The 27,252-nt window shown below is 38.2% G+C and overlaps 1 protein-coding gene across 1 annotated transcript in view; it reads left to right on the plus strand.

The window, feature by feature from the left end:
* The window catches only part of ca16b (carbonic anhydrase XVI b), a 157,510-nt gene that overhangs the window by 36,055 nt on the left and 94,203 nt on the right, over nt 1–27,252 (plus strand). The window lies entirely within an intron of this gene.

The raw sequence follows: 27,252 nt of genomic DNA on the forward strand, positions 1-27,252 counted from the left end.
TTGCCACCCATTCCTCCTGACAAAACTGGTGTAACCGAGTCAGGATTTGAGGCCGCCCTGGCTACACACACCTTTTCAGCTCTGGCCACTCGTTTTCTGTAGGAATGAGATAAGGATTTTGCAATGTCTGCCACCAAACAATCGCTTTGTTGTCCCACAACCAGTTTGTCACTCATTTGGATGTATGTTGAGTTTTATTGCTCCAAATGTTAGCAAGAAAACATTGCTAGCATTGCTAATGCTAATGCCTCATTAGCATTAGTTTAAGCTTCCTTTATTGCTGCCAACTGTCTGCATGAAGGGCACCAGTCCCTTCAACACAAACACACTTACAGCAACATTATTGTTACAGCAACATTATTGTCATTCCTATACATCACAGCCAGTTGGTAAAAGTGTTTTAAAATAAAGTTACTATTTTAGCACGATGTGATAACTGTGATGTTAAAAACTCCACACTGTTGCTCTGAACTTCACCAATACTTATTATCAAGACAATTTAAAGAGCTTATATTATTTTTTAGATTTCTCTGTTGTCTAATTTGTTAATGTGTAACATGCCACCACTTCTAAAAATAATACCTATGTTGATAAATACTTTTTTTGTTCCTGGCTCCACTATTGGTTAATTACCTTCAGTCTGTAATAATACATTTTTTTTAAAACAAATTTTACAAAACGGTGATAATATTAGTATTAGTATATTATTAGAACTGCAAAGGACTGGCGACGTGTCCAGGGTGTACCCCGCCTCTCGCCCACTTACCACTGGAGATTGGCAACAGCGCCCTTGGCAACCCACTTTTTCTCATTTTCATCTCGTCATTTCATCATAAAACATTGTGGCAATGTTTTATTAAAATTTTGAAAAACTAAACAGGTTAATGTATTTTTACTCTACTGTTTCTAAATCTGCAACAAATGTTTCGCAATTAAAGACTATTGTTTCAACTAATTGTAGATTCTTTAAATGTCTAGTAATCATAGTGTATGTAAACATATGAGTTTGAAAACGTATTAGTAAAAATATTTTTACAAAAAAATCTCCAGCATTGTTTTGACATTTAGCAAATGGTGCCTTTTTATACACTGCATGCAATTATGTGGATTCATTACTGTTTGTATGAATATTTTGTGATGTTCATTTTAATTTTTAGGTAGCTCCTTTGGTAAGCAATTCAGATAGGCATGTTCTGTCAGATCACCTCTGCTCTCTCAATCACAAACATCCACAGCCATGCAAACACAGTCCAGGGTCGACTATCAGGCAGTGCCGATGGGAAATCTGGGTTGTGTGCTCTGGTTGAGGGCACCTCTCTGAAACAGCTCAGGGAAGGAGCACTTGTATTTACAGGTCCAAAAACACCACATTGCAAATAATGCGCTCAGTCCCACTGCCACTGGAGTGCATCGGAGCTCTGAAAATTATTACACTGATGGAATATTTTGTCTTGGGTGCTGCAGTTGTGAGTAAAATAGCAAAAAAGAGAAAATCGTGGTTTCAGAGAAGAAAATTGTGCACTTCACAGTAGAGAAACGAGGTATGCTCCGTTTGGATTCACGTTTGTTTGGTATTCACGTCACTCCTAACAGTGGCCTTCGGCTGCCTCAGTTGTCTGGTAGAGGCAGTGAAAGACTGTCTGCTTTGGCTATCCAACCATGACAGCTCTCTCGCTATGTACAAGGTATGTGGACTCGATAATAAGAATCTTAATCACTTCAAACACGCTTTTATTTTTCTCAAATCCTTTATGCACAAAACTTATGTGTAGACGGTCAGACTAGGCCACCTTTTATGCTGCCGTGCGTCTTATCACAGAGAGGATTGAAATGTCTCTGATCTAAGGGACATTTTTAATGATTCAACATGATGGTAGTAAACGTGTTTTGACTTGGGCGAGTGGCTGTGGTTAAAATAAAAATGGCAGCTGGTGCAGATCGAGATGATAAAATCGCCCAGCTAATTAGCTGAGGTAGTGAGCCACCAAAAACTTGACAGTATTTTTCATTTGATAAATTCATTTTCTAGAAGAGAACATAAGCCACAGCCCCATTCTGAATAAATAAAAGAAACCAGCACAAGACAGATTTAAAATTGATTTAAAGGACATAAATATGTCAATCAGAGGGATGATTGCTGACTTCTCAGATGTTTATAATACAACCATTGACACCCTTCACGTTGTTATTTTTAAGAAGATGCCTTTTCACAGAGCTGTATCTATGGAAGCAGGATATATAAACGGAAAGTCAAGTGAAAGGATAAAGTGTGATAGCAAAAGGTTCCTAAGCAACAGGGGTAATTTTAGAGCACTTCACACATCCCTTCACTAACAAGCTTTATGAAGATGCTGATTTTGATATCCAGGAAGACTTTACACCGGCCCTCAATTTCAAAAGACAGTACTTTAGTTACTATGGTAATGCTGTATTTGATTGGCCAATTCTCCTCACCCAAACCCCATAGAAACTCTGTGGGGCATTTTCACAAAGGAAGATGATGCACACCAGACTCAACAATGGATTCGAACTGAAGGCCATTATTAAAGCAACCAGGGGCAACCTGATTTCCTCCATGCTGCGATGATACTGTAACTGTTGAAAATTAGCCTGGCAAAATATTAGGTGCAAAGTACACAAACATACTTTTCAGTAGGCATTTCTATATTTTTAATGGCCATAAATGATATTTAAGTGTCGTGAGTAATTGAAAATGGGGTTTTCACAAGCTGCTATAGTCATAATTACACTTGCAAAATATCACTGTGTGTTTGATGAATCTACAAATTGAGTTAAGTTTTTATTTTTATTTTGGTGGATTGTAATATTTGGTTGCACAACCACACTTTTCCCTTCTGGTTAACTTTCCAACTGTATTGGATGCAGCCAACTTCTCAAGCAGTGATCTTATATGGCTAACCTATTTTGTGGAAAGTATCAGTGAATGTCTGCTGGACAACTATCAAGATAGCAGTCTCCCTAGTGATTGCATAATGCATAACTTGGCCATCACTTCATTTTTCTCTATGTAAAAATTAATCTTTTTTTATTGGCTTTGAATTATTTTCTGAGAAAATAAACTTTACGTTTCTTTAGTAAATCTTAATTCTCAAATGCATCACTCTGTTGAACGTCTTTAAAATAAATTTTACTTTTGATTAGAGAAATAAAATGTTTTATATATCGATGGTATATTTCTTATTCAAAAATTTTAATATGTATTTAATACCAGGCTGCAGACTGGCTTAATATTTTTATTTTATTTTATACTCAGCACTTGTGCTTGCTTTGTGCAGAAAAGAATGCATACTTAGCAATATATGAGCTGAAAGACTTAGGAAAATAACATCTTAAAAAAAAAAAAAACTCAATGTTGAACTTTAGCTTAAGAAAAAAAAAAACTGCCTGTCTTGAGTTGAATTTTGGACATTCATTCCATGTCTGCACTGACCACCAAGTCCCACTCGCGAAGGCAGCTGGCTGATTGTGCTCTGGAAAAAAGGGAAGCATTGAGGGAACACAGAACTGTCCATTACTTTGGGAATGTAATTAGCGGCTAAGGCTGTGACTGGGAGACAGACCAGCGTGCCTTAGCAGCTAAATGGTTATTAAGGGCATTTGCTCTGTGCAAGTGAGTGTAACAGAAATGCACGCAGCGGGCGTGTGCCTCAAGCTAGAACATAGTTGTGCAAGACAGGCTTCAAACCCTTAAGAGCCAGACACACATAACATATAGAAGAGCAAGCCTCTCTTTTCTACTCATTGTGTAGCCCACCAGCATCAACTGCTGCAGGGGAGAGACGTTTGAAGAATGTGGAGCAACATGAGCTCTAGAGAGTAAGTATTGAGTCCTTCATTTAGTTCAGGTCTGATTTTGCAGCTGGATGTCTATTTTAGATTGAAACCCTTCTCTTTTTTTTGGCGGCAAAGCTTGCAGATTCATATTTGTCCATCTATTAGACATATTGTTAGAGGTGTTGCATGTTTATGGTTTCAGAACCTTTTTTGTCACACGGTCCTCAGCATAAAGGTGTAATGCGCACAGTGCAGTGAGAACTCTTATCGGTCCATGACATGTCTCCTTCCTGTGTGCTTTGATTATGAACCTCCATGCAAGGAGGCTTGAAACCCACACCTTGAAACTTGATTAAAAGTTATTTAAGGCAGGCCCTGAGCTTGTGTGTGTCTGTGTCTGCAAGTGCACATGTAGAGGCATTTTTCATAAGAGGGATGATATCATACTCACCATAAGACTCCCACAGGAACAGGGCTATGCATCATTCCCCCCCCCCTTTTTTTTATATATCTCTGCAGGTTTTCACATCATCTCTGTTAGTTTCACTCGTTCCTTTTATCGCTGCTTTTATATTTTTCGCCGATACCCGGGCTGGTTTTGCCGCTGATCGCTTTCTTGTTGATTTATTGTTCTGGTTTAATTACAGCACAGCAGTCAGGAGTACCTTAATGTGCCTGTGCAGAAGCATTAAGTTTGATCCCCTTCTAACGGCACGTTGGAATGGAAGAAGAAGAAGGAAAAAAAAGATACGAAAACATGCCAGCTCTCGATGTAAAGAAATGCAGATTAACATCCCAAAGATGAGTCGATTTTCATTTTCTTTGCATTATGAGATTGCACCTGAATTAACTTGCGTCATTTAGACTGAAGTGAAGCAGTCAATCCATAATAAAAGATGAATTTTATTACTTTAATCTCAGCAAGTATATAGTATTGATCAGAAAGAATGGATTGAAATGTAAAAATGCTGTAAAAAGCGGGCACTTTTCATTTTTCTGGATTATTTCTCGCAGTTTTGCTCGGCTGTGTTGAAATTAAGACTCAGTGTTTTTCCACTGCTTAAACTAAAGGTTGAATGTAGGAATTAATGATGTATACCTCCGCAAATTGATTATACAGCTTAAGGCGCTGCATCTGGGTGATTTTTCATATTAACAACTCACTAATAGTGCAGTGCCTCACAGAGATAGTGGTCCCGCTGTCTGTTTTTCATGCAGCAGTTGTGTACGTTTGGATGGAAGCCACCTTGACAAGCTGCTGCAGCCACCAAAAGAGCCTGCAATTGTCTGATACGTGTGGATTATATTTCCCCTCAGCCCGACTGTTTTATTCCACTTCACTGAGGTTGCCCGTGATCATTAGCAATCTTTCCACTCATGTCTCACATAATGAAGTGAATGAAGTGTCATTTTCAATCAACTGCTATGTTGATCCAACTTAATTAGTACTTTAGAGGATACAAAACAAGATTAGGTAACTCACGGTACTCGATTGCCAGAGCTGTTTGTTTTGGCTTTGAATTAACCCTCGGTTCTGCTGCTGCTCAAACTTTTTCTTCACAGAAGAACAAAAGTTGATTGTACATATTGGCATTTTAGGCACTTGCTGGTATGTAACACATGATAATACTTATTGTGATAGTAAAACATTATTTGTCATGTTTAGTGTGGTTTTTGCACAGAGAAGAGTTCTCGTGAAGCAGCGGTAAGTGTGTTGACACACTTTTAAAAACTAGCGACACAGGCATTTGGAGATTAAGTGGACTTGCAAAATTTAGGTTTGGACAAAATGTAAAACGTGTTGGCTAAAAACAAAATCACATTAAAGTGAATTTTTTTTGCAGATGTTCAGAGCGGAGGAAGTACTTAGCAAAAATAAAAATAGCAAAGTAGTTGTAGTCGAAGCGGTGAATGCACAGAGAAGGTAAACACTTTGCAGACTACACAGTTTTTACATAATTTCTTCTTTGTGTAGAATAGCACCTAACTTGAAATGTAAGCTACTTAATTAGCTTGCACATCTGAAGAGGCACGCTGCTCGTACTCCTTTTAATCCTTTTTATGTGTATTCTGTGTTGTCCTGGTGCACCTCTAATAAATATGCGTACAAAGTCTTAAATCCTTTTCTTATTGGAGTTGCATAATCACACTCATAGAAATGCTACTAAAACCTGGTAAAGGCTTTATTTTATCATCGAGTCCTTAGAAGCACAGATTTTATTTTTGAGGGAGACGTGGCCAAGAGGTAATCTGCTACCGCATGAAAAACAAAACTAAACCTACAGTACACACATTTCCTCACATATGAATATCAGCACTGCCTTAATTGAATGATATGTTTTCTTGCATATCCCATTTCAAATAATAGCAAAGAAAGAGAAACAGGAATTTGACGTTTATTGAAACCATCATCATCTTTGCAAGGCAAATTGTTCATTAAATGTGCTTCAGTAAAGTTTATTTTGTAGGATATGATACTGATGCCAGGGATTTTGTAGGGAAGTATGTCCCCCTTTTTAATCACTGAATACATTTTCTTAGATAAATGTTGATTTTTTTATAGCTATAATTGCATCTGTACCAAGTGATAGATGTACCGGTAGTTTTGTAGGCCACTATAGAGTGCGATAGAGCATGCTTTCATAAACATGCTTAAAAAAATTATTTAACTTGCGAGCAGGTAAAATCAAATAAGAAGAAATCCCACACAAAAAAATTCACAGCGACTATGTATTTGAGCATTACTTATGTGAGATGTAAGTTGAATGTATTTGTATAGTTCTAGCAGAATTGACTCAAACTCTCCAACATACTCTTAAATCAGTCTGAAGTAGGTTCAAACGTGAAAGCAGGCATTGTTGACATTCCGGCTGAGTGTGCTTTAGCTTTACCAACTTGGATAATATTATAAATCCCTATCCTTCTAGCTGATGCTCGCTCTTTCTTCTGTTTGTTAAATGTAATTCCCAGGCTTTTGTTTTGAAAGCCCGGGAATTCCAATCAAGCTGCTGCCTGCAAAGCTCCCTGCTTCCTTCAGGTCCTCGGTAAACGGAGTTGCAGAGCTTGGGCAATCTGTAGAGGTCTGCACTCTACACCCCATTTCTTAGCCCTGGTCTGGCAAAAGAGCCAGCTAGCTATTCCCTTATTTTACCAACAGATATGCTAATTGCTAAAGCTGGGGTAAAAGTATCAAAATGTAAAACATAAATTGTGAAAAGAACATTTACAAAATACAACTACTATAATGATAAAATAAAATTAGAATTGCACACAACAATTTAAATGCTTTGATAGTTATTTACATTTTCAAGTCCTTTCTAAAATACACAACTAAATATTTTTTTAAGTCATTATTTAAAATTTGACATAGCAAATTTATTCATTTTATTATTGCCTGCTTCTATGCTGCAGCACCTCTTGAATTAATTGTTTGAAATTAGGTTTTGATGGACTGAGCCCCAGTAAAAATTGGAAATTTGTTTGATTTTTATCATATTATGAAACATGTTTTTAAATTGTCTCTCAATTTTATTATTCATGGGTTTATTTATTGACGTATTGATTCAGTTATTATATTTGTTACAATGTAATTGAACCGTCACATAAATGGATAATAATTTGAGAAATTATGTATTTGTTTTTGTTGTGGCAAATTTGTTCTTCAGACATTTGTAATTTAATGTTGATATTTGTTTTAAGCCGAACAGTGACTTTTATTCTTCCTAAAATATTTCGCAACTGTCTTTTTCATTGTACACAGCTGACTGACAGCAAGTGAGACAGGAGGACTCTTTGTCTACTTGTCTCCATATGACCGAGAAAAAAAAAAAAATGCTTGAGCACTGCCGGGCTTCTCATGAAAATAAGTTTTATTCTTATAGGATGCATCTTTAGAGGTTTCCTATATGTTGCTACCGTGAGAAATTCTAATAAAACACTTGAATGATTTTGGAGAAAAGTTTTTCTTCAGTCTAACTTCAAAATGTCTCTATTCCCTTGTAGATTGTCCAGCTAGGTGGGATGTGTTAGACCTGGGGATTCATGTTAAATTAGTTTGGTGCATGTGAAAGGAGTGCACTTTGTCTCTGATGTTGTAAACCCCCAAACCACCCACCCCCCACCTCCAAAGGCTGGAGGGAAAAGAGCAATGCCATGTTGTCATGGTGCCCAGCAGAAGGAGCCCTGACTCCTGGAGGTAATGAATCGAGAGGAGGATTGCTCCCAGTAGACCTCCTTGTACGAGAAGCACTTGAGTTTAAAGCAAAACTCCCTGACTATACAGCAGCACAGGGGACAAGCTTGGAGGGTAAAGCATGGGGCTTTCTATCCAGGGATGCAGGGAAGACGTCTTTTGGGATAAAGATAAAAACAGGGTTTTTTTCTTCCTAGATAAGAAAGACTAGTTTATATGCTAAAACCAGTTGCCTTTGCAAGTACCTCAGACAGCGCTCGCTCTGATTTGATTCATAAGATTTGTTTCATTTTTTTTATTTGAAAGTTTTGCTCTGATTGTTCTACGACAATAAAGTCTAATTGGATCTAAACCTGGAGAGCAATTTATGCTAAACCCCTTCATGAAATACTTGCCAGCTACAGTTAGTTTAATTTTAATTTATCATGCTGTCTAGTGACAGAATATAGGATTTCTATACTGATTTAGCTCACATCATGCTGTACTGTGATTAAGATATTAAACAATCAGTCAGTCTAATTATCTTGTTGAGTCAATCTCAAGGTTGAATTGTTTTCAGCTTTCTATTCAGCATTTAGTTTTTTTTTTTTAATTCACATTGAAGGGGGAGGGCAATGAGCGGCGCCACATAAGATCGTGATTGACAAACACTAAGACTCCGCAGCGGGCTGTGATTGGTTGTTACTAGTTAGTACTGGGAGTACTTAGAGAAAGCAAAGTAGCTCAGTTTTTTTTATTTCCACAGATCATCTGTCTCATACCATCCTGTCACAACATAGTGAGTTGCATACTGCAGCTTTAATGCCTTTCCTCACACAGACTCCACCAGGCCTGGCAGCAGCAGCAATTAGCTCAAGTGGATGTGTCGGAAAGGGCAGGAGCTTCTTAAAGAGACAGAGGCCAATTTTAAGGCATTAAAGCATATAATGCAGTCAAAATTCCTTTAAATAATGTTTAATATTGCAACATTTCCATAAAGACCAAAGGCAATATAATTACTGGATTGCACTATAGATATGATGCCATGTGCTGGAAAGTACATAATACCCCCTTCTCCCTCCCAACACACCTGATACAGGTGATTTTAGCAAGTACCAAATGACACCGTCTCTGCAGAATATCTTGTACTGACTGATGATTTAAGGTACTTCACTTTAATCTACTTACAGTCTTCTGTAAGAAAATGAGTTCTTTGACTCTAAAAGCAATTATTGTTATTAATACAATTAAATAATTCTGTTTTGAATCCTTATTGAATAATCATGAATCAAGGTGGCCAAGGGGGAACAACATTTTCAATCGTGTATATATACACAATTGGAAAAAAAAATTAAATAAAATTTACATGACTTGTGGATCTCTGTGATAATTTATCACAATTAACATTGGCATGTGTTGACTAGGTCAGCGTTTTTCAACCTTTTTTGAGCCAAGGTACATTGTTTTAATTGAAAAAATCACGAGGCACACCACCAACCAAAAATGTAAACAGATACTCTGTAGCCGCCTATATTACATATATAGTCATTCTTATCAAAGTGTCTTGAATAGGAATCAAATAAACACAAACATTTATTTTTATCATATTTTACATTTCTTATTTCAAATTGCACTTAACATGTCCACTACAAAAATACACCTGAACAGTGCAACAACGTTATCATGTGTGTATGTAGAAACATTCATGCATCACTAATTCTCTCGTTTTAATGTAAAATGCTCTGTACCTACTGCCATCTAGTGATAATAAAATTGCATGATTACGCCGCTATTCACTACTACAGCAAAGACGTTAAAAGATGGCATTATTTGCAGATAATTAATTCGTTTTCAAAAAATCTTTTAAGACCAATTACCATATTTTCCGGACTATGAGTGCACCATATTAACCGTACGTTCAATTTTTTTGAAATCCCACCTGGAAACTTACATATATCAGCCGCACCGGGCTACAGGCTGCTGGTATCTCTGCCGCTCTCGGTTTCCCATAAGGACCCAGCAGAGAGCAGCAGAGGGCTGTGTCCTAATAACTGCTTGACATATTAAGGACTAAGTTTTCCGTCTCCAAATCCGGTTTTGTTCACACCGAGTTTACGTGCAGCGGCTTTATTATCCTCCTGTACTGCCAGATTGATACTCCTCAACTTAGAAGCTGCATCATATGAGTTTGAAAACATTTCTCCGTCATGCTTGCTGCTAGCATGTGCTTGTTCTAAATGAAAATTAGCGTCTTCTTTGATTTCCAATTTTAACTTCCAATGATTCACTTCCTGCTAAAGAGCCCCCTGGTGGTTGAAGAAAAAACCACAGAAAAGCCGCATGTTCAAAGTCTAGGAAAAAAGTAACGGCTTATAGTCTGGAAAATACGGTAGGTGAAATTGGATAATTTCCACGGCACGCCTGACGATCACTCACGGTATACTAGTATGCCGCGGCAAAGTGGTTGAAAAACACTGGACTAGACTTCTTATTAGCAGTGCAACTAATGAGGTCTGACGTTCTCATATTTGAGAGATGTTTTGGTGCCACCTGTGGGATCAGGTCTGTGGAGGGTATTTTGAAGGGACCTGGAGGAAAGTGGTGCTAGTAGGTGAGCGGTAAAATCTGAGGTGTTTGGTGCTCTGCAAGCCGTGGCAGAGAGTCTGCTCTTATCCTCCAACCACAATTCATTTGCATATAATTGCAATCTGTTCAACTCAACAGACAATTATGAATTCTTTTTGCGTACTACAGTAAGGGCCTCTGTGTACTCCAGCACAAGTTGGTAGACGTTTCTACAATAGTAACTCAAAAAGCATTGTGACTGACTGTTTTACTGAGTACTAATTATGTTCTTAATCAATTAGTTGGAGCAGCTCTCGAATGCAACACACAATCCATTACAATCATAGAACACCTGCATATATTTATTTATTACCCCCCCCCCACACTTTTATTCTGGTAGTATTTTAACAAGCTTTACTGCCAGATGTCAAGTACAGAGAAAAGCAGACATTTTGTAATATTCACCCTTTCACCGACATTCGAGTTCCACTTCGTTCCAAGCAGAAAATTGTGGCGTGGACTGGACTGTAGCCGTCAGTAAATGCAATTTTCGGTGCCACCAAACATCCCTTCCTTTCTTCCCTCCTTTATTTTGACCTTCTGAACTTGATCCTGCTCATCCTGAAACATTTCTTTACAGCAGCCCCACACCACAGAGCTCTCTGGACTTGATTAATTTCCGGCTCCTGGGAGAACAGAGAGAGATTCATCCATCTTCCACCCCGCGTTTCAAGTTGCAGTCATTCTATGTGATGATGGAAGCTTAACACACAACATCATCTGTATCCCTCCAGTCTTGCTGATGTGTTGTATAAACCTGTAGATGTACCTGCACTCATTTTCTGAGAAAATGAGAGGTGCAGGAACACTAATTATTAAAAATGAATTTTGCTGGAGCCAGAGCTGGCTCATTATTCATCTTGGTTATTGCTAGCACTTTGGATCAGCCTTTGTGTGCCAGAATTGGTCAATTTGTCTCTGTCAGGGGTGGGCCCTTGACAGATGTGCCAATATGGCTGCTGAAGTTCTGTGCTTGGGGAGAGGCATCTTAATTCTCCATGATGTATCACGCTGGCAGCAACCAATTTAGCAGAATTGAGCTCCAAATCATCTTACTTCCCACTGCCTCTGACAATCTGTTTCCTTTCCTAGATTAGGTAAATATATTATGGAAGGAAATAAATTAGAGATTCCTGCACCCTGGGTAAACTGAGTTTTTGTTGACTTGATTGTTTGTATTGTTACAGTGGCATATCCAGAGGATGGGTGTCCTGGGCCCTCGTATCTGTTATGTGTAAAAACAAGACTCACTCCCAAAGCACAGTTGCTATGATAAGTGTAACCAAATTTTCCAGTTTCTCTGTTTAGGGCAGATTGATGTGTTGGACTGACAGTTTGTTGTGTAAAGCTAATTAATTAAATTTCAGGTGTCGCGTGGTGTTAGTGTGCCTCGTGGCACTATATTAGGCTTCGTTGGTGGCTTAGGTCCAACTTAATGGATGTGGACATGCTCAGCCTGCTGGGACTGCAATATTGAGGAAATGCGAGATTGCCAGCCCACAGGTTCCTGCTCTAATGTGGTTATGCTGATGAGCTGAAATGAGCTCGAGAGCGGCTCAGCAAAAATATTTTAAACTCATAATCATGATGACTGACTTTATAATGAGTACACATCCCCCGAGAGGTGAGGAGTTAACTGTTGGGGGTAAGGTCGTAATGGTGTCATGATGGCACTGTTCGGAAAGGTGTGCAAGCTTATCCTTATGTCATGAGGCAGCTTTTTTTTTTTTTTTTATATATATATATATATATATATATATAATTGCTTGTTCAGTGTGAAATGGATTGAGGTTTCTCGTGTAACCCTGACTCACGTTAAGTAATCCAGAATAATTCAAAAGCAAAGACCAGCTGCTAGGTTCAACGGGATTGCAGCCAAGGTGAATGCAAAATGAAATGGCTGGAGGAAGGGAATGAGAAAAATATTTTGTAGAAAAAAACTGAAAATAGAATAAAATGCAATTTATCAAGGCTGTACAGTGGCGCAGTTGGTAGAGCTGTTGCCTTGCAGCAAGAAGGTTCTGCGTTCAATTCCCGGCCCTGGGTCTTTCTGCATGGAGTTTGCATGTTCTCCCTGTGCATGCGTGGGTTCTCTCCAGGTTCTCCGGCTTCCTCCCACAGTCCAAAAAACATAAAAAAAACATGACTGTCAGGTTAATTGGTTTCTCTAAATTGTCCCTTGATGTGAGTGTGTGTGTGTGTGTGCATGGTTGTTTGTCCTGTCTGTGTCTCTGTGTTGCCCTGCAATAGACTGGCGACCTGTCCAGGGTGACCCCGCCTCTTACCCGGAACATTAGCTGGAGATAGGCACCAGCAACCCTCCCGACCCCACTAAGGGACAAGGGTGCAAGAAAATGGATGGATGGATAGCAATTTATCAAAAACAACAAATGTGGACAACATGCAGCTAGTGGATGTACTTCCATCCACCAGCTGCATGGAAGTAGTTTGTGCTGCATCACCTATACTTTCCTGGTCTTGTTAGATCATTTATCCTATACTACTATCTCTGGATTAGTCAGTTACACTGCTGCTATTGATTTCTGTCTGGATTCTAAATTTTAAGGACGCTTGCTTTGCAAACAGGTAGCTGTTGTTGTCCCTGCCTCATTTACAGAACCAGAAGAATAATAGCTGCTGAGTGGGAAAGCCAAGAACAGAGACTGCAATAGAGGAGAGTGGTTTAGGTCTTCTTTTTTTTTCCTCTTGTATTGAATTAGTTTCCAGGCTAATGGTGCCTGCAGAGTGAGTGATATGTTTTGTTTTTTTTAAAACAAACCCATACATTTTTGATAGAGAATTTCTTTTTTTTTTTTTTTTATTTAACGAAACCTTCGTAATTGTTCTTAAGTAACTTCAAACACTGTATTATTTGCGATTAAGACTTTCAAATCCAAAGCAAAACTGGGACTGCAATCTTTCCCCAAAGACTGAAAATGCTGTCGTAAATTCAGACTGATTCAGCCTCATACTCTCTCAAACAGGTAAAGGAAAGATCACTCAGCCTGGTTGTCCTTTGTCTTTCAGGGTCTCATGACTCATTTAAGTGTGAGCTCAAATACCTGCGAGGGATAGTAAATAATGTAGATGTATCACAAAATTATTGGGGTAGAAGCTGTTCTTTGCATTCTTAAATCTGCACTGGTCTAAACCCTTCATGCTGTATTAAATTTACTCACCAATCTCTTGTTATTTTTCTCTTTTCAAGGCTCAGAGATCAAAATGTTACACATGCATTAAGCAGGATTTACAAAAGAAGCTTTGATTTAGTTGTGTCCAGCTTTTTGAAAATAAGCTTAAAATAAATTGAGCAATTTTTTATTGCTCTTTTTTTTTTTTTTTGGGAGTATATTTTTACCATTCGGTTGAAGAGAGAAACTTGAAAGCCAGAAGGCAAAGGACTACTTTGTCAGTCATCCATGTGTACAACACTGTCTTTGCCTTTTCAACCGTAAGCTTCTTTTGTAACATCACCAAGCTCATATTTTCAATTCTGTATGTTGAAACATAAAATAAAGTTAGCTTTCATTTCTTAGAGCTTTTGTCTGCAGGAAGGTATGACAAACAAGATCTTTGAGGGGCAACTGACAATTTAAAATTATTGTGTTTCTTAGGAATTGTATTTGTGTGCATGCGTCTGTGTGTGTGTGTGTTTTTTTAGTCCTCATACATAGAGACCAGCCTCCAGCATCTTTAATTTTGAAATGAATTTGGCCAATCTTCACCAGCATTCACCTCTCCCCAGGAATCAATTTTCTTCTGCTTTTTGTGAGCTCCCCCCTCCTTTCTATTCTTTAATTTCCCCCCTCATCTCTTGTTCCTAATGCTGGCCACATACCAGCTCTGAGTGGGCTTTTCTTCTTTGTGGATGCTACTGGGTAGCGAAGAGTGTGAGTGAGACACAGTCTGGATTAAGGTTTGATGTAAAATGTCTTCTCCCTGTGCTTAGCTCTGCTCTCATCTGGGGATGTGGTCATGTGCAGTCTTGTGATTTGTGGCCTAATTAGCAGCTTTGGGTTACCTAAGGCTAAAAGTCCCATAAGAACACTCTGCCACTCATAAGCTTTGAAAAATCCAAACGCTCGTTGACTCTTAAACCATTTGTATATGATAGAAGTGAAACAGGTGAAGGGATAGCTCTGAGAGGTTCTGTAAAAATGGTTGACGCAGTAGTTCTGGCTTTCATGGTGTCTTATTTGACATAAATCCAGATGAGTTAGCCATGACGGCTGAAGCTAACAAAAATCAAGAACTAATTTGACTTCAGTGGTTTTAAAACAATTTCCATTTACAAAAATTACATAGTGGTTTATGTGGGCACATTTTTTTAACCTTTAAACAATTGACATATTTGCATTTGGTTGGTATTTGCACAGAAGTTGTTTATTTACATAGGAGATGATGGTAGGATGCAGTGGAGCACCGCTGAGTTTTCTATGTGAAAGATACACCCAGAAATGGAGCATACATCTATTTTTACTGGGAACTACCAGATTATTTCTCTATTTTGGGGGGTGGAAGGGTGTGTATTTTGTTGTGTCTTTGGCATTTATCTACTGTAAATACATAGAAAGGTCAGCAGAAAGAGAACAGGAGAAACATGCAGCAAATAGTTCAGCCCTTCAGGCAGCAAACTCCAGGTGGTTGCATCTTTTAAGGTGGGCCTGCAGCAACAGCCATGGAGCATCTGAATTTCAACCAACGGTTACCACAAAGTTAAACTACAAAGTGCCTGAAAATCCACTGTAGTAAGTAAGGTTGACTTCCCTAACTAGCAGTAGCTCAGCTATGCAGAGGCCTACAGGCAAGCCATTCATTTGATCTAGGTACGTTAGAGAAGGAATGCATCTGAAAGTTGCAGGATGGTAGCTGTCGAGAACTAGACTTGGACCCTCCTGGATGAGAGTAATTTTATATTTGATAGGAATATATATTTGCCAGATGAGAAATTATAAAAAGAGTAAGTAAGGGTTTTTGGCAAAGTACTGTATGTAGAGATGAGGCATTGCGAAAGCAGCTGTATTTATAACAAAAAGAAGAAAAAATCATTAGAAACGTTAAGAACATTTAAGTAACACTACATGTAGATGTCAAAATTTCAGAACCAGTTTTCCAGATTCTTCATTTCAACTTCAAATATAGATTTACAAAAGAAAAAAATATTTAGAAGACTTGAGCCCTGAGATTTACATAAGAAATTAGAAGAAACAGGTAAGGTAAGTCTTATATTCTTTTTCGTTTGTCTTTGGTTAGTGTGCTCCTCCAGTTTATATTTTTTTATGTTGGTTTTAACAATCAGTTAAAAAATTAAATAAAAGTTTTTTTTACTTTAAACTGCTACAAAACATTTGCTTTTTATTGCATTTTACTATCATGCCCAATAGTTACATTGGCCAAAATACTTAACACGTTCTGTTCTTAGTATCTGCTTCCCAAAGAAAGGACATTGGTGGCACATTGCCTCCTCCCTGTTAAAATAATCACTTGCATCCGTTTAAATTTTTTAGGAGCGTCACAAATGTTTGAAGGGACGGTATTATGTATTCTCCAGGGACATAGTGCCATCTTGTAGCACACTGAAGTAAATTTGCTACTTTCAGTTGTTATAAAACGCTCTATATAGCAAATATGACTTAAAATAAATTTTATTTTGTAATTTGATGCCTTGAAATTGGCCCTCTTTCTTTAAAACTTCCTGCTCTTCTGAAACTTTGCTTTCAGGAAATATTCATACATACAACAGAAAATGCATGAAATAAGATTTTCAACGGTGTATCACATGTGCATGTTGCAGCAGACATTAGATTAAATATTTTCGTTACGGAATTTCCCTGCGGAGCTTCGTGTTGTATTAGCGGAGTAGCGGTGCGAGAGAGAGAGAAAACGTCAGAGGACGATTTTAAATCGCGCATAAAATTATGGAAATGTCTAAAAGAAAATCCACCAGATTGACAAAGGGTCCCAAAAGACTGATATCTGAAGGCAGTGAACATGAGAGACATATAACCAGCGAACCAGGTTGTGTAAAAATATTTGTACAAGCTGACGTCAGCCATATGAACGCTGCACAACTATTGGCTAACTGTTAGCTCCATCTTGATTCCTGCATAATTTGTGCAATAACTATTTATTATGCTGAAAATAAAATCGTGGTCTTCCAAAAATAATGTCCTAAGTAATATTTTTACCTAAAGTGATTTTGGTAAAATAAAAAATAAAATCACCACCACTTTGTTTCTGCCAAAAGATGAATTGTGAAAAAACAACAACAAATCGGCCAAGTGAGGGATTGGTGACCTGTCCAGTGTGTCCCCTGCCTCTTGCTCCTGACCACTGGAGATGGGTACCAGCATCCTCTCAACCTGAAGTGTGATAGATAAAGTATGGATGGATCCAGAGTGGGATTCTGTCTGCAGCTGGAGAGAAACTGCTTTGGAGCCTACCACCAAAAATGAAAATGCCTGAAATAATTTTAATAAATAGCAGACATAAAAACTTGTAAATTGGAGGCCAGGCTTCACAGTTTTCTTTGCATTTATGTAATATAATTGTCATCAGGAAGTTTTTATTCAGTAATAAACCTGGAAATTTCAATTCCAATTTTTGTTTTTTTTCTCTTTAAACTGTTCACAGTTTTTAATAGAAATGTTAAATAACTATCAAATACTGAAAGCTGAGGATGTTCTGGAAAAAAGGGCAAAAATTCAGACTCGTTGCACATTATTTGAGAATTTTACAGCCATAAAATCAAAAAATACCAGGCGACCCAGTTACAATTATGGTCTTAAGAGACCTTCTGTAATCACGTTCACCTCATCAAATGTAATATTTTTCAAGTATGAGTTGTAGAAGTTTGCTTTGGTCTTGGAACCTTTCCGACTTGCTGTTGGACCAACTAATTTGGGTTTAAACAAGTTAGTTTAAGCCCAGGCACCTAAAATTATTTACTGCGGGTCAGGTATTAACTGTGTGTAACCTTTTGACTGTACCTCTGAGAGAATTATTGTTTTAAGATGTGGAGATACATTTTTATTTTGTTCCACCAATTTGTCACTGCTGGAGTAAATAGATATGTGTCTGTTTACTTAGGGTCAAAGTGTACGGATGCAAATCTGAAAGATCATTTGGCTCGAGCTGGTGTTTTCCTCTGCTTTGGAGGTTATGCTAAGACGGTGCATGTTTTGGTCTCTGTCCTAAATACCTCACATTAATAACTGGATTAGCTTGGACTTCATGCACAGAAAAGGAAGGTACCTATTAAATGAGTCGACCCCATGACCTGTTCTATGCAATCATTATCATTCAAACAGGCTTTCCACAGCCGTTCTGCAGTATTTATTTCCCCAGACGCCGAAGCAATAACTGATACCTTGAGAATTGTTTAGGATACAGTTTAGTGCTCAGCGGTCTTTGCACTTGCTGTCATTTTATTATTTGTTGTGCTCTCTTTTCATTATAAATGTCTTTGTCTTAGTATTTCTTTATTCATATTTGCTGCTTATTTTTGGAGCACTAGAGAAATACAATAGCTCATAATCCTCTAGGAGGTAATTACAATGTCAGGGCGGTGCATGGGTGGTTATCAACCCCACGCTGCTTGTGCACACATTGTTTATTTAATTGATCCCCACTTTTTTGATGAAAAATGAGTTTCTGATTGAGCATGCCATGCATTTCTTGAGGTACATTCACAACTTTATCCAATCCAGAACATACAATCAACAGATCCGCCTTCACACTTATCAAATAAAACAAACATGGATTATACTGTCAGTAAGTTCCCTGTGAGACAGTAGATGTGCTTCTATTTTCAGGGCGAGGGAGATTTGATTATCCCCACATTTGCTGGTTACGGCATAAAATTACATCGAAGGCCCTAACAATTCAATGAGCCACTCTGGCAAAATAATATATTCAGCCCACTGGAATAAAATTCAATGCATTGTATCATCTGAGGGGGGTCATTGTGTGAGAGGAAATATTTCACCTTTAGCAGCTGAATGTAGCTAATGGTGTCCTTAGTCCCAGCCTCATATCATGGATTTATGCTGGCGCTTTGACAGACAGGTATGTGAGAGGTTTCTGTTTGCCTCATAACCTCTGTCACCTTGGGAGACAGCAGCCTCCTTATGCTTGTCCTGGTTTATCGCTATACAGTGACCCACAGTCAACTCGTTCTCCTAGCAGCACGTCCCTCAGTCCCTAGGATGTGGCCCCTCTGGCAGGTATCTACCGTTGCCCCCTCTGCCCTTCATAGCTAATGACCAGCTGCTTGCTGGGTGAATGATGACACGTTTGGAGTCGGAGTCTCCAGGATGTGTTTTCACAGTTTTAGCAGTTTGTAGTTGCTTTAATTTGGGGATGGCAAAGTCAATTGCCCTGTTGTATTTTGGCCAAAGCTCCAACAGCAATTCAGTGTCAGACTTGGATTCATAAAATCTACATGTGTCTTATTGAGATTGATTTAACTTTGCTAAATAAAATGTACCCTTTAATACGTTTAATTAATCTGAACTATCTGCTACATCAGTTGCATTCACTGGTGTAACCGTGCAGCTAAGCAGCACAAAAAAGACTGCATCAATCATACTTTCAAATATTTTGAGGTTATTGTTGAAATTGATGCTTTTTTTTTACTGTTGTTGGTAGGAGAAAAGAAGTTACCTAACTGTATTCTGCCAAGCGTAAAGTTTGATGGAGAGGGGATTATGGTGTAAGGATGTTTTTCAGGAGTTGGTCTCAGCCCCTTAGTTCCACTCGAAGGAACTGTTAGTTCAGTATACCAAGACATTTTGGGCAATTTCATGCTCCCAACTGTGTGGGAACAGTTTGAGGAGGGTGCATTGCTGTTCCAACATAACTGTGCACTAGTGTACCAAGCAAGGTCCTTATAGACATGACAAAAATCCACATCAATACAGTCCTAAACCTTGTGGCATGCCTTCCAAGACGAGTTGAAGCTGTCATAGCTGCAACGCTGAGCTGACATTAAATACCCCAGGGTTAAGAATGAGATGTCACATAAGTACATATAGTGTATTGAAAAAAAAATATATATATATACAGTGGACCCCCAATATATGTGAGGTTTAGAGACCTGAGTTGCCTGTGAATACACAAAAATCCAGATTACTTGAGATCCTTTCTAAAAACGCGTAACTGGCCATTTTAATAGTTCACACATTATAAACACCTTAATTAGCATAAATACACGCAGTGGAAACATCCTTGTCACTACCACAGTTGCTAATATCTACAGTCTTCAGCCAATCATCTCCAAGGAAATTGAATGGCACACCTGGACAAGCTGGTATACAAACCCCAGCCAATAGTGTGTCAGGTAGCATTAAACTTAGGTTTGCCAGCTTCCCAAACTGCATTTTTAAAAATCTGTTTTAGATTTGCATTACATCGAGAACCACAAATAGATGTGTTTTCCATAAATAATTGGGATTTGCATTCCACAGAAACATCCATGAATAGGTGAACCTGCGAATACTGAACTGTAAATAAAAAATACACTCGTCCAGGTAATAATGCCAATCATGTAAATGAAAGCATTGCAATCAGACATTTTTCACCACTCCTAAAATGATATGTAATCACTATGCTAAGTTACTTAAACAAAGCTCTATAAAGCAAAATGTGCTTTTTGTAACTTTAAGAAAATGTGCTTATTTTCCCAGGGCCAACCAGCTGTGTTGGGGAATAGAAAAAGAGGCTGCAAGAATTAAAAGATCATAAAAATGCTTAGATGTTCCATAGCTACACAAATCTTAAGAGGCACATCACACTGTATGAATTTATTTCTTTAAATATTGTAGATGCAAAAAGACTTGGATGCAAAAAAATTGCTGATATTGCTGATGGATTTTATCTTGTGCTGTAAGCTTTTGCATTCTGCACATAATGTGTTTAACGCTTTGAGTGGCAGTCTGTCTTTATTTTATCGTACCATCCCTTTTCCCATCTGTGGCCATGCTGTGCCTCCCAGTCCACAGCAATTCATCCAGATGTATTCAGAGAAGTTGCTTTGGAATGGATCAGAACCCAAATCACAGCAGTCTCTAACTTGTGGGTGCTCATGCTGTGTGTCTACCTGCAGCAATACATACTCCACCCTGGTATCCAGAATAAACAGAAAAAGCAGTGGTGTAGTAATTTTATGCAGGTCAGCTTTAAGCTGTACCTGGTTATGGTGCTCTGGCTCTGCCACAAAGCATGTCTCAGCATTATGTGCTTTGAAAACATTGAAACATTGACATGTCTGGTTTATAAAGCAATCTGGCAAATGAATCCTGCCTTACCCAGCCACAGTCTGTTGTTGGAGATGTTGGGTGGTGAAAAGATTTAAATGGAGATGCAGAAATAAGACTGCTTTTTTTTTTTTTTTTTTACAAAAAACATTTGGTTTTCTTCAATTTTAATTCAGGAATGAAATGTAAGAATGGCCGTGTTGCAGTTTCCCTGACAGGGGAAGCAAATTTGTATTTTATTTAGTGTCAGTTACTGTAACTTCAATATCTATTAGAGAAGGAGCCAATAAGCTGATGGTAACTACAGATGAGCTGCACAATCCAGGTGTGAGAGGTCTGGTTGACATTATTGGTTGAACACTCTTCAAATCTGACTTTTATGAAAGAAGAACCTAAAGAACACCATTATTAAGAGGAAAAAGAATAACGGGACTAATTTAAGTTTTCAAGATTAAAATTATAGTACCAGATCCAAAAAAACAAAAAACAAAAAAAAAAAAAACATGTTAGTGGCTTAACTGATGCCTAACTACACTGGAATTGTAGACAAGTGACTATGTCCCAGACAAAGTCCAGATCTAAATCCAACTGAGAGTCGGTGGCAAGACTTGTGATACATTTATTAACAAGAAATAAGAAATCTGATTAATCAGTACAGGACATGTGGATCACAGGTCCGAGGCGATCAAGGGAAGTTTCTCCCACTGTGATTACTGACTGATTGATTGGCACATCAGTGATTCAAAGTGCTTAGATGCCATAAAAAGCAGTCTTAAGAGTTATTTCAGTGCAATGGAAGATGGAAGGACATGATTCAAAAAGCACAGATTTGGGCCAAAAGAGAGACCCAGCACATCTTGACAAATAGCTATATAGACGTCCTAATCTCCTGGGCATAATTGGGGAGTTTTACTCTGACATAACCAAATGTGTACTTAAAACTGACACAAGACAAAGAGAACAGCATGTATAGATCCTGGTTCCTCTAATTGGACTGAAGTGATTTAGACTGACCAGCGGGGCATTATCATCATTAAAGTTCTGCTCTCGCTAGTGAGTCGAGAAAGTGGTCACAGTATGCCTCCTCTAATAGCCAGGTGCTGAAGCCGTAGCTTAGTGCAAGTTCCCAGAGCCAAAGAGTTAATTAAACTAATGGATGAAGCTGCATGAATGGAATATGAGGGGTATAGAAGAGGTGATGGCTCCAGACTGAGATGGGGTGCTCTCTAATAAGGGCATAACAATTGGAACAGGTTTAAAGGATGATGTGAAAAATTAGTGATGGTGCTTTTATGTGATGGTGGACACAGCTAAACTCAACAGAACTTTATTATTTTGTGTTTGCTCAGAGGACCAATAATACACATAAATGCATAAAGTACAGATGGCTTCACCCATTATTGCCTTCATCTACTTAAGTCTCAGTTTTTCATCTTCATTTGCATCTTTCAGGGATGTAAAGAATCGCCAATTTACTAATTTTGCCTCGCTTATAATTTGACTGTGATTTCAGTGGAATCAAAATTTGCGATATTAAAGTGTCCATCACACTCAGCTGCAGGACATTTATGAGTGCTGATGTCTGTGTGCACCACTTTCCGACAGCTAGCTGATATGAAACATTTGCCCTTGGACAAAGCAGAGTAATGTAGCGTCACTAATCAGTGTTTCACTTTGCAACTCTGCAGAGGAGATCTGTGTTCTGCTCGACAGGCTACTCACCTCCCTCTCCTGTTTACAATTAGCAAGAGGCTTCCTTCCACTGATGCAGCGTCGGATTGATGTCGGTCTGCACCGATACTCAGAGGGCAAAACCCAGAGAGGAAACATTTACTCCTTTAGACTGTGTAGGAAAAACAACTTTTAAATGCGCAGGGAAAACTGCCAGCTCTAAAGTTGAAAGCGAAAAAAAAAAAAAAAGCTTCCATTTATTTGGTTGGTTGTGTGTAACCCTCCGCTTTCAAATTTGGTCCTTATCCAGATAAACATAAGGTGTCTAATCCTTTGCTAAATTGAGTAAATTAGCTGAAAATATTTTGAAAGACGTCTTATGTATGCTGGGTAGTTCCTCTGAGTCTCAGGGACCAGACTCTTTCAGTAAATGTCAATTAAAATTATTAGGTAAACAAGGTTAGATTGCCTTTACAGCTGTTGTAAGCCCAATTGGTTCTGTAGTGATATTTGCACAGTAAACGTATATTGATATTGGTCTGTCTGTGTATTAGCACAAAAGTTTAGCTTAAAGGGGCGGTATTATGTCTTTTCCAGGCACATAGTGCCATTTCATAGCAGAATCAAACATTAATGTTACATTGAGTTGTTATAAAAAGGCTGTCTATGTCGAACATAATTTAAAAGAAAATTGACTTCGCAATTTGACGCCTTGAAATTGGACCTCAGCCCCTTGAAGAAGCTCCTACTCTGTCAGGTACTCTACCTTCAGCACGTCATCACAGCAATGCCTTTGCATTATGCCATTTAGAACTGTCCTTTGGAGCAGACTCGCAGTTCAGGTGTTTTCTAACTCCTGCTGCCACTAGTCTGGTGGAGCTGAGTGGGGAAGGCGTAGGGCGTGGTGCCCTGTGAGGTGGAAGCATAGTTGGAGAAGCAACAGAGAGCTTTGTGAGAGCAAGAATGTAGGCGCTCTAAATGGCTGCCACAGAAAATGTAAGAATTTTTCAAACGCCATGAAAGAAGCAAAGCAATACTCCCAAGTATTTTCGAGGGAATAACATTGTAACATGATATAAAGCTAAAAAAAAAGTTTTTTTTTACATAATAGCACCCTTTTAACATACATTAACCAGGGAAAAAATGTTTTGGCTGCCTAAGAAACAAACCATCACATCAAAATCTATTCAGAAAATGGCTCCATCTTCAACACAAACAACCTTCTCAGCTCTGTCAGCAGCACTGAGAGTAAAGTACACATTACAGCTGTGCAGTGTGATCTATGGAGTTGAGCATTTTATGTAGGAGGGTAAAGATTTTCCTTCAGGCGTGTCACAATTAAGACAGAATGGTACAAATGCTGTTATTTTCTTTAGTTAACATCTCCTTTCACCTTTACAGAAATAGCAAAGAAAAGTGACATTTATTCACAACGACATTGTCGTCCGTTTTGCATAATTATTCATATACATTTAATATTTAAATTGTAACAATCACTGGAGGGTTTCATCTTGTTGCACAGCTAAGAGCAACAGACTTTTCAATCTTTAGATTTTGTTTTTAGTACCACTACTTCACCTCCCAACATTTTGGACTTTCAAAGTACAGCTGAAATAAACTCTGGCAGAGCTACTTAGTTTGAGATGAAAAGGAAAATCTATCCCTAAATTACTCGAACCAGTGTAGGAATAAAAAAAAATATTTGTAAAATATTTTTTTTATTCCAACTCTTCCAAACTTATTTCAGCTATGATAGCGTTTTTGAACTAAAAATAAACCATTAAAGTTAAGTGCACCTAATATGACTCTAAAATGTCAGCGAAAACAATTTGCATTTATTACAGTCCTAGATTCACCAAAAGTACACAAAGGTGGTGATGCTCTGACATTTAAAGTAAATGCATCAGCATAATTTCTTGTTATAGTAATGCAATATGTTTTTTTTTTTCCAGGACGCTTAAAATATATATTCTCAAAAGCTATAATAAAGGTGGGCTTTGAAAGGCAATAAACAGGAATATGTGTCTCTGCAGGGAAAAGCGTAATAGTTTGATACACTGTGCTTGTAGAGAGAAGGTGAAGTCCAAATGATTAACTCAGCGCTGGCTTTTACTTAACGCATAGGTGATGTTGTGCACGTTTTTGTAGATTGGAACAAACGTCTGGCTGCCCTTTTCTAACTGTATTAAATGGCCTCAGGAATGAGTCTTTCTTTTCCTAACTGGTGACATTTTTTTTCCCTGGTAGAGGTTGTGTGTGGTTTACTGTCTAACAGCAGCAAATGCATGTTGATTTATAATGAGGTAAAGCCTGGAAGTGGAATTGACTACTGTTCAGATTATTCTTTTACAATATCCTCTTATGCTGTGGCAATTTCTTAGGCGATCATAAAGGAACTGCGTGGTATTGTTCAATTCGATTGCAATCTAATAGAAATGGAATCATGGAGACTTAAATTGCTTAGATGTTTTAATATCCCGGGGCTACAAACGCTGTTATGCCTCTCGGTATCTACAAATCAACATGTTTGCATCTTATGTGTGGTTTTAAGTCGATTACTGGTCAGTTTTCCGTTCCGATATTCCATCAACTAAATGAAGCTTTGTTTCAGGCTTTGTATTAGTTTGGTGATGTTAGGGCTGCTTTCGTTGGGCTCATCTATTGATGCGGTGAATGCACAAAAATAATGAACAAATTAATCTTCTTGGAACATTAAAACGAACGTATAACAAATGTTACAATTATCAAGTGTTCTCAATTCAAACGTGGGTCAGATTTAATCCAAACTCTGCGCTGTGCTATAAAAAAAGAGGAGGGTGCGTTGGGGACTCTCAGAGCTAGTGTCAGCATAAACTGACTGATCGATCTATCACCTGTCCTCTTGTGTTTAAAATGTTTGACAAAATGTCTACACGTTTTTTTTTTTTCTTTTCAGTTTTTTCTTGATTATACTTAGAGGAAAAACACCACCTCATTTCGCAATGTAACAAAAGGTTATTAACAACATAACTAATATTTGATAAGTGTCATATTGCTGGCTTTATGCAAATCAGGATGGCATCTCTTTCTTCAACGACCCGACTGAAACAATACAAAACTTAGCACAATAATCCTGCTGTTCAGACACATCGAAAGGCATCATTTTGAAAACAATGAAACATGCCTGGCATTTTGCTAACTCTTGTTTACGGCGGCGCATCAAGAAGTTTATCAGCTAAGCAAATTATCTTAAGTGCGTAAACAATTACTGACGCACTCCAGTCTACAGCTGGTTGATAGGATGATGTTGGGAGCTGTCCACCTGCTGCTGTGTCTCCAGTCACCTGTGTTGCCTGTTGCTGAGCAGCAGCTGCACTGGGAGGCAAAACAAACAGGGACACAAAGAAAGTGGTGACCCATAAAGCAATCTTGTCTTTCTCCGGTACTCGCTGTGTGACGTTTGTTGTGCAACACTTTTTGTATTTCAGTGTCTAAATGGTTTCAGTTATAGTTTACAGGTACAGGCAAATTAATAAGCACAATGAAGGTGATGACTCGCTTTAAGCCATAGGGATTAGAACGGTCTGAAATAAACATTTGACGAAATCCTTTTTTACTGAGTCTATATAGCTTGTTTTTTTTTATTTATTAAATTGCTGAGATAAATGAACTTTTTGATACTAATAACATTTATCTTTTACCAGCCCGAGGCTACTTCCTCCTCTTGAATATTTAGAGGTTAAAATGAATTTTAGCTTTAAAATGAAGAATGTATTTTTTTCATGTGTTGAGTCCCTTTTTTTCTATTTTCAAAAAAAAAAAAATTTTTAATAGTAAGATCCAGTTCAGAGTGTCGATCATCCACAGATTCTTTCAGAAACAATTGTTTGCATGCTGGCTGTCTGCCCGTTTAAAGAGGAAGCTGTTAAACCTTTTGAATTGGAGGGGAAGCTCTTCCTCCGGGGACGGAATGTATTTCTGTCCCTCTTTCTTTCCCTACACAAGGTCCTGGAGATTATTTTTACAGACTAGGGGATGTTGTACTTATGCACCGGCCAACACCCTTGAACAGGAAGCCACAGTTTCTATGAAAGTCCACGAGATGGAAGCAGATAGCGCCAAGGGAAAACAATATTTTGGCTGGGGCTCATTCTGGTGGCCAATTAGACCCCAATGCCTGTATGATTTACCACTTCCTCTACCTGCTTTTATGTGTTTGGGGCTGCTGTGTGGAACACAATGACCCTTGATTAAAGATTGAGCTCAGTCTCTGAGACGGCCATGGCGCCATTCTTATCAGATGCCTTCTTCTCAGAACTCGGCAAGACCGCCTGAAATCAATGGTTTTAAATTCTCACCCATTCCCAGTAAACGCATTTGAAGTCTGACTGAAATATCATCAGTTTTGCAGAAAGCAATTCATTACAAAACGAGTGGTTCTGGAGCTGCTTTTACTTCAGACTTTACTTTTCCTTAAGCCAGGGGCTGTCACAGGAGTATAATTAATATTTTTTGCAGTACGAGCTATAAAAATGGATTTCAAAGTTGAGAGTTTGACTTGTAAGAGTTTGTTTGTTGTAAATGCAAAAAAACCCATAAATGTCATTGAAAAGACATAAAAAAATCAATTTAGACAGCATAGTGAGAATTTTGAAATCAGTGGCTAAATATTAATACTCCTTTTGTCTTATATAACATTTACACAGACACTTATCTACACGGAGAGAAATGGATTGTTTGTCTTTTCCTCCACCC

The sequence above is a fragment of the Poecilia reticulata genome, chromosome 5, assembly GCF_904066995.2.
Source record: "Poecilia reticulata chromosome 5, P_reticulata-male-v2, whole genome shotgun sequence".
Lineage (NCBI taxonomy): Eukaryota > Metazoa > Chordata > Actinopteri > Cyprinodontiformes > Poeciliidae > Poecilia > Poecilia reticulata.